This window comes from Uranotaenia lowii, chromosome 2 (genome assembly GCF_029784155.1).
Source record: "Uranotaenia lowii strain MFRU-FL chromosome 2, ASM2978415v1, whole genome shotgun sequence".
In the NCBI taxonomy this organism is placed as follows: Eukaryota; Metazoa; Arthropoda; class Insecta; order Diptera; family Culicidae; genus Uranotaenia; species Uranotaenia lowii.
Genome location: NC_073692.1, coordinates 225,946,115 through 225,958,706, shown reverse-complemented (window position 1 = coordinate 225,958,706; position 12,592 = coordinate 225,946,115). Strand labels below are relative to the sequence as shown.

The 12,592-nt window shown below is 35.6% G+C and overlaps 1 protein-coding gene across 1 annotated transcript in view; it reads right to left on the bottom strand.

The window, feature by feature from the left end:
- LOC129745575 (venom dipeptidyl peptidase 4) overlaps window positions 1-4,308 on the bottom strand; it is an 810,441-nt gene extending 806,133 nt beyond the window's left edge. The window contains exon 1 of the mRNA XM_055738722.1: window positions 2,917-4,308. The gene's annotated coding sequence lies outside the window, so the exon portion shown is untranslated. The remainder of the gene's footprint in view (window positions 1-2,916) is intronic.
- Between the last annotated feature and the right edge of the window lie 8,284 nt (window positions 4,309-12,592).

Genomic DNA, 12,592 nt, shown 5'->3' with positions numbered 1-12,592 from the left:
CGAGATTTTGGCATAATTCTGGACTGGACTGGAAAATTAACCTTAAAAGCGATCATGTTTTTAGACTTTTTTTCCCCATCTTAATCCGTACACGAGAGCAAGTGCGCGTGAGAAATGTCAACTTAAAAATCTTTTATTCGAAAAAAAATTGTTGAAAAATTGCAATGAATTTGGAATATTTCAAAATGTATGTTTCAAATCCATTTCTCTTTGCTTCACCTTTTCACCTTTGACATTCAACCAAATTCTTTGATTCAAAGTTTTGTTAAAACCATATTTCTAAAGTTATTAGTTTACTAAATGAATCCATTCTTCAATAAACTATAATTTTGAATAAGGGTAATTTTAATGTTCCTTAGCCGCTGCTCAGTAAATAAGAAATAATTTCGCTGTAGCTAAATTTATATATCGATTTCAATGCTTTTCTACACCACCAAAACGAATTTTGAATGGTAAAAGAACAGTACTATCTTGATGCAAACGAAAGTCATTTTTATTTTCTTGTCGTTTTATGGACTGTCAAATATCGTATGTATGTGTGAGTGAATTCATTTAATGTTTTGATTTTGATGTGACGAACTCACGTTTGTTTTATTTTACCCATGGATAAAATCAATTACAAGTGCGATATTCAAAAAATGCTTCGAAATTTAACCAAAAAAATAATAATGAAAAAATAACTTAATAATAAAACAGGAAGAGCTAAGTTATTCTTACTAAACAGACTCGGATGATTGAGATTGTTTGTCAAGAACCATCATTATGTCAACCAACGCACTTTGTTAGAAATTGTATAAATTTTGCAGAAAAATGCATCATCTCTAAGCCGAAAATATTGTTTCCATAATTGCCTCTTCCAGTGGGTGGTAAAAGGACTAGTTTGATATCCAAGTCTAGCTAGATATTTTGAAAAGACATTTCTCAAATGTGACTAAATTTTTCATAGAAAGGGAGGTGTTTAAGGATTTATTGGAGAAAAAGGTAAATAAAAATCTGTCACCGGTTTTTTGATGTAGATGGTATATTTCGTTGTTGCGATTTTCATTAAGCTTCTTCATTGCTTTGCAAATTTTGTAAATATCACCTCTACTTTTGTTTTATTCAGTTTTTGTAAACCTCTATAAATGCAGCAATTCGGCTAGGTGAAGGGTTTTGAGAAACGCTAACTGAAACAGATTGTTCATTAAAATTTTGTAAGAATCTTGTCCATTGAACTGATTTGACAGTTCTAAACAGTAATATAATTTGAAGCCACATTCAATATACTGTAGTTTTGCAATATACAATTAGTGAAATGTTTTTACGATGTCATTTGTCGTTTTCTCAACAAGTCCTAGATCGTTGTATAACTATTTACAAATAATTGGGTTTGTCACAATATTTTTCTACTCGGGAAACTTGAACTTACCCTTGACGGAGGTTTCGGGGTTAACGAAATCTTGCAGTTGAAAGTGATCTTCACAAATGAAGCCAAAGATGTCATAAAATGGTTATTTTTCAACCACAACGCAATAAGAAAGTGGAGCATAAAAACCCCAAGTTTTCATTCAATTTTCGTTTCTGTCGAAGTTGATGTATTTTTTATAAGCTTTATGGTTGAATTCTAACCACATTTGGTTAATACGCTCCAATTCAAAAACGGTTCTTTAGTTGGTTTTCGAAATATATCGTGTTATTTTTTTCTATCAAAAGTAGGATATCAAAAACGACCGTGTTCATCGCTAGATGTAAAAAAACAAATAGCACAATTCAAATGTGTGTGTGATATATCGAGATTTTTCCTTTTGTGTATGTGGCCGTTTCACGATAACCCGTAGATAGCGCTGCGGAACAAGCACCAAAATCAGCCTTCAGTGGTCAGTCTGGGTATCTGATGTCTGCGATTAAGCGCTCAAGAAACAAAATTGATAAACATAAATTTGGTAAAGAACTTTCAAACCCTAGTTCATGTGTAAAGCTAATTTATATGATTTGAAATCGATTTCTAAAACTTACAAATGCATTACATATTTTTGTTCGATTTTTTTTCTAATTTTGTAGTTTTACATAAAGATTTAAGTTTTCTATTTGTTTGAAAATTGATACATATTTTGTTGTTTTCAAATTTGCAAGTTTCTAAATTTTATTTTTTTTTAGTAACTTGAAGTTGTTATGGGCTCTTTGTACTGAAATGTTTGTTTTTCAATTTGAAGTTTGGTTCCAAAAAGGCCAGCTTTATCTGCCGAAAGAATACTGTATTTTTATAGTAGTATTTTTGGATAGATTTTTTAAAGCTACAACAACCATTATCTGCAGGAATCATGACTTTATTTTCACCAGGGTATATGCCAAAAATTGTGTATGCGATTCGTTGCAAAAATTGATGTTTACATCGCTCGTCGTAGTTTATGTACGACTCATACAAAAAAATACTACTTTTTGCATTTTGTTGAATCAATAACTATTTTTTCATATCATTAGATAGCTATCTCAACTGACTTCGTTTTACAAATTCAAACAAGTTATTATTCAACTATATTTATCAAATTTTCAAATAATTTCATAAAGGCTACCAAATCCTTTTTTCTCAAAAAAAAAATACTTAAGCCCCCAAGAATTTGATACCGAATACATCGTTTTTTTAGACCACGCTCATATACATTGTATGTTTGTTTATACTTTGAGTACCTAATTTTAAATGAAAAAATAAGCGATTGTCGTTAACTTTTTTTAAATTAAATTATGAAATAATAACATTATGCATGTTGGGAATTCATTTGAAGGAACCTTCACATATGTGATCTCTTAAACCAACTAAGAAAATGCATTTTGTACTTTTTTGATTTAAAAAAGTTTGACTTAAGGTTTTTGTATTAACAATGATTACAGTAGATAATAAGTAATGAACATTGTAAATGATCGTTTTTTTTTACTGACCTTATTGAATCTTGCTACAAATTGTTTATTTCTCTCCACGAGCTTTTTCCTCTTGACTGATGAAATAAATACTGTTTCCACACTGCAAAGAGCAATTCAACTGACACGTGTTTCTCGGTTGTCGAACTAAGAACATTACTCTATTTTAATTTTCATCGATTTTCAATTCATTTGATTTGCGCACACAACCATCAATCTAATTCAAATAAAATCACCTTCGTTGTGCCTTGACTTCACTTCACTGTATCGTTTTCCTATCACGAGGCAGTGTGGAAGGGAATCTCGAAGAGCAGCTCCGGTCCTAATAAATTTTGGGGTAAACGAAAAAAGCGCGCTCGATTTTCACGGATTCTTTTCGCCTTCACCAATCGTCCGCTTCGTCGTTCTCGGTTTATCAATTCCAGTAACAAAATTTTTGTTTGTGAGTTTTCCTTTTTGCTCTTATCGCCAAAAACTCACTATACAGACGACGGAAGAGGTTCACACTTTACGACATCACCCCACTTGTAGATACCAATACAGCTGCGCTAGGATGACTCACTAACACTAGCAAACGGCGATAAGGATGCTGCCTAGCTTCGTCTGTACGACTGTTGACAGCTGATTAGGTTTTCCCTTGGTTTTCCTCGGTCTGGAATCTCACGTGGGACACCACATAGAAAAGCTTTGTCGTTCGTACGGATGCTGTAGAGAGTTGTCAAATGCAGAGCATACACTATTACCAAATTTTCAGATTTTCCTTCTTTTCGAGGTGAAAAGTGATCGGGGAGCGGAATCTATTTTCAAAACTTTTCACCAGCTATCAACCCTTTCCATAAGAGGTGGTGCAGCCGACAATTGCTTCCAATATCACTGAAAAATCCAATCAATAACACAGGAAATGAAGCCACAGTCATCGGTTATAGCTTTTCGACTGAATTTTAATGCCTTCAAGGACTAAAAACGCCAATATCTTCATGAAATATTAATGCAAACATTGTTCATTTGACTAGCGGAGAATCACAATGATACTAACACTGGCACCCTTTTCCAGTACATACATCAAAAGCCTTTCGAGGGGCTGGGGTTGATATATTTCCCTAACCCCCTCACACAACAAGTTCTTCACTGAATTGATTTCAAAAATCAAACCACATCTTCAGACGAAAGAAAATTTCCACCAAAACTACCCAAAAACTGCACCAAACGGCACAGCAAACACCGATTGTGCCCTCAAGGGTTGCAACAGAAAGCTTCCCTTCCCTTTAAATCACACAGAAGAAATTCCAAGACACAGCTAACTTTTTATCCCCGGTGTCCAAAAAAGGGGGTCACCTCTTGGATTTTTATCCGCTTCCGCAGACCACTGTCTGTTATCGACCGATTGCTGATACGGCTGGAGAGAAACTAACTGACTGACTGGCTGACTGAGGAGGACCGGTCCAACCGATTGGACCCGAGCACCGCGATAGAATTGGCCAGCAGCAGATTTTCTTCCCATTTAATACCCCGAGATGGTTTCTCGCAGTGGATGGTTGAGCTCACGCTTGTGAACTCACACATTATCACGCGATGCCAAGCTCGGTGAGATGCAGAAGAAATCAAGAACCTGTTGGGGCTATAGAACTCATCGATACTGCTGTTCATGGTGAATTGAATGGCAATCAGTAGTCTCTCTGGAGCCACCTTATGCACTCTTTTTTTATTCACAAATGGTTTTATTAAGGCATTTTACTTATGCACTTATGAAAACAAAATAATTGCAATTTGAAAATCAAATATTTGCAGTATAAATCAGAAAAATATTGAGTAGCGCAGCTATGGAAACAACTTTGAAATTTTGTCTCTGGAGCCACTTTAAGTACTCTTCTTACAAAAAAAAATGGCCTACACTACAAGTTTACTTTTTAGAAATATTTGAAAACCAGTTAAAAACTAGACAAAATATCAAGAATTATCGACCCAAGCATAACTTTGTTTTTCACTAAAGGGCGATACGGTCAAAATTTGGTCAATATCAACTTGACGTATTTCTTTCAATTTTGCATTTTACGTCTCGGTGGTCAAGTGGTTAGCGTGGTAAGACGGTAATCACTGGTCCACTGATGGCATGGGTTCGATTCCCATCTCGGTATCTTCGGCATCTTAAGTTGTCCGCGTCATTTATTCAGTCTGTAAAGCCTAAATCGGCTAAGACGGTGTATGTCTTTTTAAAAAAAAAACCTGAACACCCCTCATTTTGAAGGTGTGTGTGTGTGTAGAATGTTGCTCCTATTTTGATTTTGGAATTCACTCTTCAGTTGTCAAAATGCCATCCAAGGAAGAAGAGCAGCGCATCAAAATTTTGCTCGCGCATCGTAAAAATCCGAGCTACTCGCACGCAAATCTGGCAAAATCGCAAAAAGTTGCCAAATCAACCGTTACAAATGTAATTAATGTGTTTGGGGAACGTTTGTCGACAGCCAGGAAGTCTGGATCGGGGGGAAATCGAAAACCGGAAGCCGCTGAGACGACAAAGAGAGTTGCCGGTAGTTTCAAACGAAACCCTAACCTCTCTCTCCGAGATGCCGCAAATAAGCTGGGTGTATCGTCTACAACCGTGCATCGAGCCAAAAAACGAGCCGGACTATCGACTTACAAGAAGGTAGTGACTCCAAATCGCGATGATAAACAAAATACGAAGGCCAAAACGCGATCCCGGAGGCTGTACACGACGATGCTGACGAAGTTTGACTGCGTGGTAATGGACGACGAAACCTACGTCAAAGCCGACTACAAGCAGCTTCCGGGGCAGGAGTTTTATACGGCAAAAGGAAGGGGAAAGGTAGCAGATATTTTCAAGCACATGAAACTGTACCTGTGGCTTGAAAAGCAGCATTTTCATAGCTTCCGGAGCTGTCAACCAAGAAATTTACGTGAAAGAGTGTTTGAATAAACGTCTGCTGCCTTTCCTGAAGAAACACGGTTGTTCCGTACTGTTTTGGCCGGATTCGGCATCTTGCCAAGGACAAGAACCCTCCCAACACGCCAGAGGTCCGCCCAATTGAGAAATACTGGGCTATTGTCAAGCGGATTCTAAAGAAGACCAAAAAAAATTGCTAAGGACGAGCAGCAGTTCAAGGCAAACTGGACACTGACAATGTCGCTGCATACATTTAGGGGCAAACATTTTTTGGCATCAAAAACAAATGAAATTTTACCATCATGCAATTCCCTAGGTCCCCCAATGTTCCTATGTTCTTTTTTTTTATTATTGAAACTTAACTGTTTGATAGGGTTTTTGCCCTTTTTTCATACAGGCTTTCTCATAAAATATGTCCGTTTTTTTAATATCCAAAAATAATCAAATAATGATCATAAAAAAAGTTCTTACTTATACTTATACAAAGGAAAAAAGTTAAACTTGCATATAAAAAAAACCAATTTGCTCATAAATGCTAACATTTCATCAGGAGAGGTGATTGTTTGTGAGTCTTCGAAAAAAACAGATATTTTAAAACTTTTAAACTACATTTGAAGTAATATAGAAAAAGATCTCCAACTACAAACAAAATTAAACCTATTTGAAACTCAATTTGAAGGCTTTCAAACGTAGAATTTTCAGATATTCTAACTTCAGACTTAGTTAATGATGTTTATCTGCTAAAATTTCATGTTGATCAAAGTTACCCCGGTGATCGAAGTTCCCCCAGTTTTCGGAACCTCTAAAGGTGATCCATGGAGTTAAAGTTTGACGATTTGGAGGCATTTGAGACGTTTAGGGATATTTACAGTAGTCAGTCTTTTATACCATGAGCGATTTTTTTCGATTCAATACCGTATTAAGAAGCAGTTATCATGTGTCTAATATAATTTTCTCACGAATAGGTCAACTTAAAAGATTTTTTATCTTTCTTAGTCCTTTGAACAATAAAATCACATTTCATGATTAATCTTCGAGCTATAAATGAAATTTTTAAATTTTTAATACAGATCATTCAACTCCAATTAAATCCAATGAAGCTTCTGATTCCGAAACCCTCCCCCTTTTTAGACCACCCCACTGTAGATCCGAAGTCTTAAGATTTTTTCCTTCTGGAGCCATTTTTGCTTTTGACTTCCAGTTGAATAAACAAATCCAGTTCAACTCAATAAATGAAACAAACAGTCAGTAAGTTTGAAATCTTTGAGGAATTAGAATTTGGTTGTGTCTCATAAATGGACGGGAGTTATTTTTTTTTTTCAGGAAATCCACTAATAATTCACGATTACGGTTGCCAGATTGCCCGGCATTATCCGGGTTTGCCCGGATATTTAATACAAAATTTGGGAAGAGTCTGGCCTGGCCCGGTTGCCCGAATTTCATTTTAAGGGGGGGGGGGGGGGGGGGGGGTAGGGTCTAACGGGTAAAAAAAACACAATTTCCACGATTTTTTTCTAGAGCTATCGTTCAAACAAATGTCTTCAAATTTTTTGCATTATACAAAGCATTGTTAAAAGAACATCTAGTTTTTTTTTTGTAGAAAAATATTGAAAAATGAGCCGGTGACGGAGCACTTTCGAGGATGCCTTTTATAAAACAGGATTTGCGGTGGACACTGTATCTCAGCACAGAATCATCTGAAACCAAAAAATCCGAGCAAAATATTTTTAATAGATGTTTTTCTGGACCCCAACGTTTTTATTTAACTCAAAAAATTTTTTATGAAATTTTTGTGGCTGTTTGAAGTAAAAACTACGATTTTTCACGAAAAAATCCGCCATTTTTATCTGTAAAATCTCCCCAAAGTAAAAAAAAAAAAAGAAAAACGTTGGGGTCTGGTATTTTATATGTAGAAAATATGTTCCAAATTTGAAAAGAATCGGATAAGTAGTTTTCAAATGACGATGTCCATGGGCTTTAAAAATGTGCTTTCGAGAAAAACGCGTTTGAAGTTTCTGCTCTTCCTTTCTTGCAGTATTAGATAGGAGGAGATAAAGGCCTATCATTTCTACAGTTTTGCTTCAATTGACTTGAAAATTTGACACAACATTCTTGAAATGTTTTACAATAAGAAAATGAAAAAATAAAAAAAAAACGATTTTTTGAAAGTGATAGACCCTACCCCCCCCCCCCCCCCCCCCCCCCCCCCCATCTTAAAAAAGCCCGGATTTTGTTCGGATTTATTCACTTTATTTGGCAAATCAAACAAACAACAAATTGTGTTGCTATTTTTTTATTATTTATGTCCCAAAACGAAATTTTTTGAACAAGTTTTATAAAAAATTGTCATGAAAGCTTTTTTGGAAGTCTTGAGTACGATTTAAAATCTTTGGACTAGTTTTCAATTTTTTCTTGAATTTTGTTGAGTAATTTCTGGGTAAAATTTTTCGGATATTGTTCGGATTTATAAACGTCCATTTTGAAATCAAATGCTCGGATTTTGTTATGCTTTTATTGCTCAGATTTATCCGGCCCGGAAACGTGCTGAAAAAGTTCGGAAAACCTTATTTATGATCCTATCTGCAAGCTTCAATGAATTTTTTTACATATGTTTCACAGTTATAGAAAGATTTACAATGATTTCGAAGATAAAAATTTCCAATTTTGAACCCAATGTTCCTTTTTTGGTACTGAATGGGTGCCTTTTGTTGGACCTAGAACTAAAAACCCATTTAAAAAGTTTAATTATTCGTTAAATGCGAACAAATGGATTAAAAATGAAATTTTCAATCAAACTTAATCATGAAAATTTATTACAGCTTTTTAACGATTGAAAATGCCAAAATTTCTTTTATGAATTCCTCAAATATTTTCACTCTCAGTCAACTCTATCAGCAGCACAACAGTTAAAGTTTTTTTTGTGTGTACTTACTTGTAGATTTCTGCAAAAAGCTGGCAAAAAATGTTAGGAATGCTCATTATAGTTTCTAAATCATGAATCAATTGAAAATTCACTCCTTAATTGATTGTTTGGTATTAAAACAAAACTTTGATGATGTCAGGTCTAACAATGGCACGTCATAGTAGGAAGTTTCATATTTTTAGACCCTTTACAATTTTAACGAGTTTTCCATTGATTCTCTTTTATTTTAGGAAAAATAAGAAAATTCTGGCAACCTTATTCTTGGTCTAAAGAAGGCTCACTTTAATTTGCGATTGGATTTTCTGGAGTATGTAATATTTCGGAGATTGCAGGTTCAAGTCCTGCCGGTGAGCCGTTGTATCTTTCTTGAAAAATTCATGATATTTACGGTTTATGTTCTTTCGTTCTTTGATACCTCATGTTTCTCTAATTGTTTCCATCACCTACGAAAATGTAATATTCCATTTTTTCTGTGTGGTTCTAAAATGTGCTTTTCAACTTTTCACTCTCTGGAGCCACTATCAACCTAGTTTGGGTTTTTTTTTGTGAAAATTAGGAAATCAAAGAAAAAACATAACAAAATTTTATGAAACAGTGGAAAAGCAAATGAAATCTATTATTTTAAGCATAGTGAACGACTTCAGATGTGATTACCCGATACAATTTTTGCTCCCGAAAAGATGTGTAAAATAAAAATAATAATTTTGGAATGATCACCTGACATCGTGATGCGTCTTTTTGAGAACAATTTCGAGACAAGAAAAATCGGCATCTCTGAAAATTTGCCACACTATATAGGAGGCTCTTCGGTATTCAGCGCAAAATCGATCGGGTGGTCAAGAACATTTTTTTTATTTGAAGATTTGCAAATAAAATACACGAGTGAGTTTTGAAAATTTTCACTAATAATTTGTAAAGTCTTCTAATTTTGAAGATTTTTTCAAAAATGAAACCTCAAACATTTTGATGAAAAAGATCTATAACAAAAAATTTTGATGGGCTTGAGATATAGCTCAGTTGGCAAGTCTGTTGTCTCCTGAGCCGATGTCCGCGAGTTCGAGCCCAAGAGTAAACATCGAATACAGTTGTACCGGATAAGTTTTTCAATAACGATCCGCCAACTGCAACGTTTATAAAGTCGCGAATGCCATAAAGATGGTAAAACGACTATAATCGAAACAAAAAAAAATTGACAAAAATATGTAAATTTCAAAGAAAACTTTTAAATCATCAATAAAAACTTTCTAGACTTAGTTCTTAATATTAACCATTCAATTTCAATTTCTTAGAATTTCCAATATAAAAAGTGATACCATCATTCACCAGCTTCAAACTAGTTTGCCTCAAAGATACGAAGTAATGGCACAAACAAAGTTAAAAGGGTCGGTTCCAGAAAAGAAAAAAAAACATGCTCGTTTTTTAGGACAAAGTAATAATTTTTCGTATATTAACATAAAAGTTAGGAATACTAGTGAAAACTTTTTTTTTGTTTTTCTGGGATTTTAACACTCTCGTGTTGTTCATCGTGAAAACGTTATTTGAAAAATGCTTCAGAAATCCAGTTAAATAAAATTATGATAAGATATACTCATGTTCGTTTAGTTTTCTTATCTTATTCGGTGTCTACAAATCAAACTAAAATGTTCGTATCCTTTCTCATCTCATCGTTCATACTCGCCGATTTCTCACTAGGGCAGACTTGCGCATACAAGTCTCTTAGCTCTCCAGCGACTCTCAATGTCAGCCCCAAAGACTGCTCAACAAATACGCTCCCCATACAGCAATTCGTATCCTTGGCATTCAAAATACCGAACAGTGAGAGAGACGCGACAGGAGCAAAAAAGGACACAATTGTTAACCATCTGTCAGAATTCCTAACCGAGAGCTGGGCTCTACCAATATAAATATAACTTTGAAAACATTATACTCGCTTCACACTATTCGTCACAAATACCTAGGTGGGTATCGAGGAAAACGTGGAAACTCATGCTTGCCACCTTCATTAAGGATAGTTCACACGAGAAAAACACACAGCTAGGGACGAAGAAGTTGTCGTGTGTGGACTCACGCGTATATAGGCGCGACAATGTTTGCAAACTGAGCACAATCATGCGTTCGAGGGTGGCGTAGAGAGCAAAGGCCGGAAGTGGGAAGGGAAATCCTTGTCTGGTACTCCGGCAAAATGTGGGAAAGTGCTTACCTGTTGTGTATTTATGTTGTTCACATGGAACTTGGAAGATTCGCTCGAGCGTGAGGCGGAAAGAAGGTCCTACTGTCGAAGAATTTGCCTTTAGAGATGCCGAGATGCAGCCAGCGTGATGTGGCCTTGAGAGCGTTCCACATCGTTGGCTCTGAACCACATTTGCAAGTAGCACAATTTATCTAGTTCGCGCGTGTAGAGGCGATACAGGCTCGTGAACATGTGAAGTCAAACTTCACCTCGGTACGGTTGGATGGCTGCAGGCGATGAAGAGGTACGCCCTGTCAACAAAGATACTTGTGCTCTATTGAGAAGAAAGTTGTATAGAAACATAGAAAAAACTTGTCACCTGAGGATTGCCAATTAATTAAAGTTGAACTTGTTTATTTGGTTTTCATGCACTTGAGATGTTTCATAATCTATCAATTATTTCTGCTGATAGTATAGAACAAAACTTTTCTGAATGCTTAGAGCAAAGATGGTAAAAAGGCGAACTGTCGTGGAGTCTGTGAACTCTTTGCCCAAAATTTCTCGTCTATCTACAGCTTCAACATCTCCAGAACATTCAAATAGTGCTATCAGGAATAATTCATCACTGGGCTTCTCTATTAACAGCATTGTAGTTGAGGATACAGTTATCTCTAAAGCAGTAGCTAAGCTTCACAATTTGTTTTCTCTACGGCTTTAAACGAGATACTATCTACTTTATAAAACGTTTGGTGTCTGTATTGCAGACTCCTGTTAGGATTATTTTCTAAGTTTCACTTAACAGATCTACATTCCCTTCACTGTGGGAGGAAACTTACTTGTTCCCGATGCATGAAACGGTGATAGTAGAGATGCCAACAACTACCGTGGAATCTCGGCTTTATGTGCGATAGCCAAACTATTCGAATAGGTAGTTTTGGTCAACTGGTACTGTAAGCATAATTTGTCCAACTATCAGCACGGATTCGTCAAGTTCAACCACGAAATTGCCATCTCCACCGCCTAGGTTTCTGCAAATTTCTTCTTGGCTATTTCCGGAATAAGGCATTTCCCCACTTGTCAGACGAACAGCTGATTTCTCATGTTTACATTTTCTCGGCATATCGTGGTAGGGTAAACATGACAACAACATTACGTATGTTCAATGGCCAGATAGTAACGGTTGAAATTGGCAATGCAATTGCAGTGGTTTTGCAAGCGCACCTTGGTGAGAAGCATAGAAATTTTTTATTTAATTATTTGTAAATTGATAACAAGTTCAGACATGAAGGTTTGTTGATGCTTTTAATTTAAGAAGTTTTTAAAAGAAAGCATTGAACAGTGCTTATCATCAAAGATCAAAATGGCGATCAGTTTTTTCAGTCATTTTTTAAAACAAAAACAAAAAGTTACCCTACCACAACCTGTCTCAGGAAATACTCTATTGCCTGACTGGACGTAAAATCAGTTCGCACGGAGGGTAGGGGAACATGTTCTATAATGCCCCACCTAAGCAAATCGCTGATTTGCTACGAATTCCATGTAAATTTTGTGTTGAAACGAGTCTAATCGTTAAAGAAAAGTGTTTTCTACAAATGCTCATGATTTTTTAATTACTCAAATTCTTTCAGTTGTTTAAAAAACTTCATTTTTGAAAACCATATTCATAGCCACAGAACAAAACTGTGTTACAAATACGCGCCGC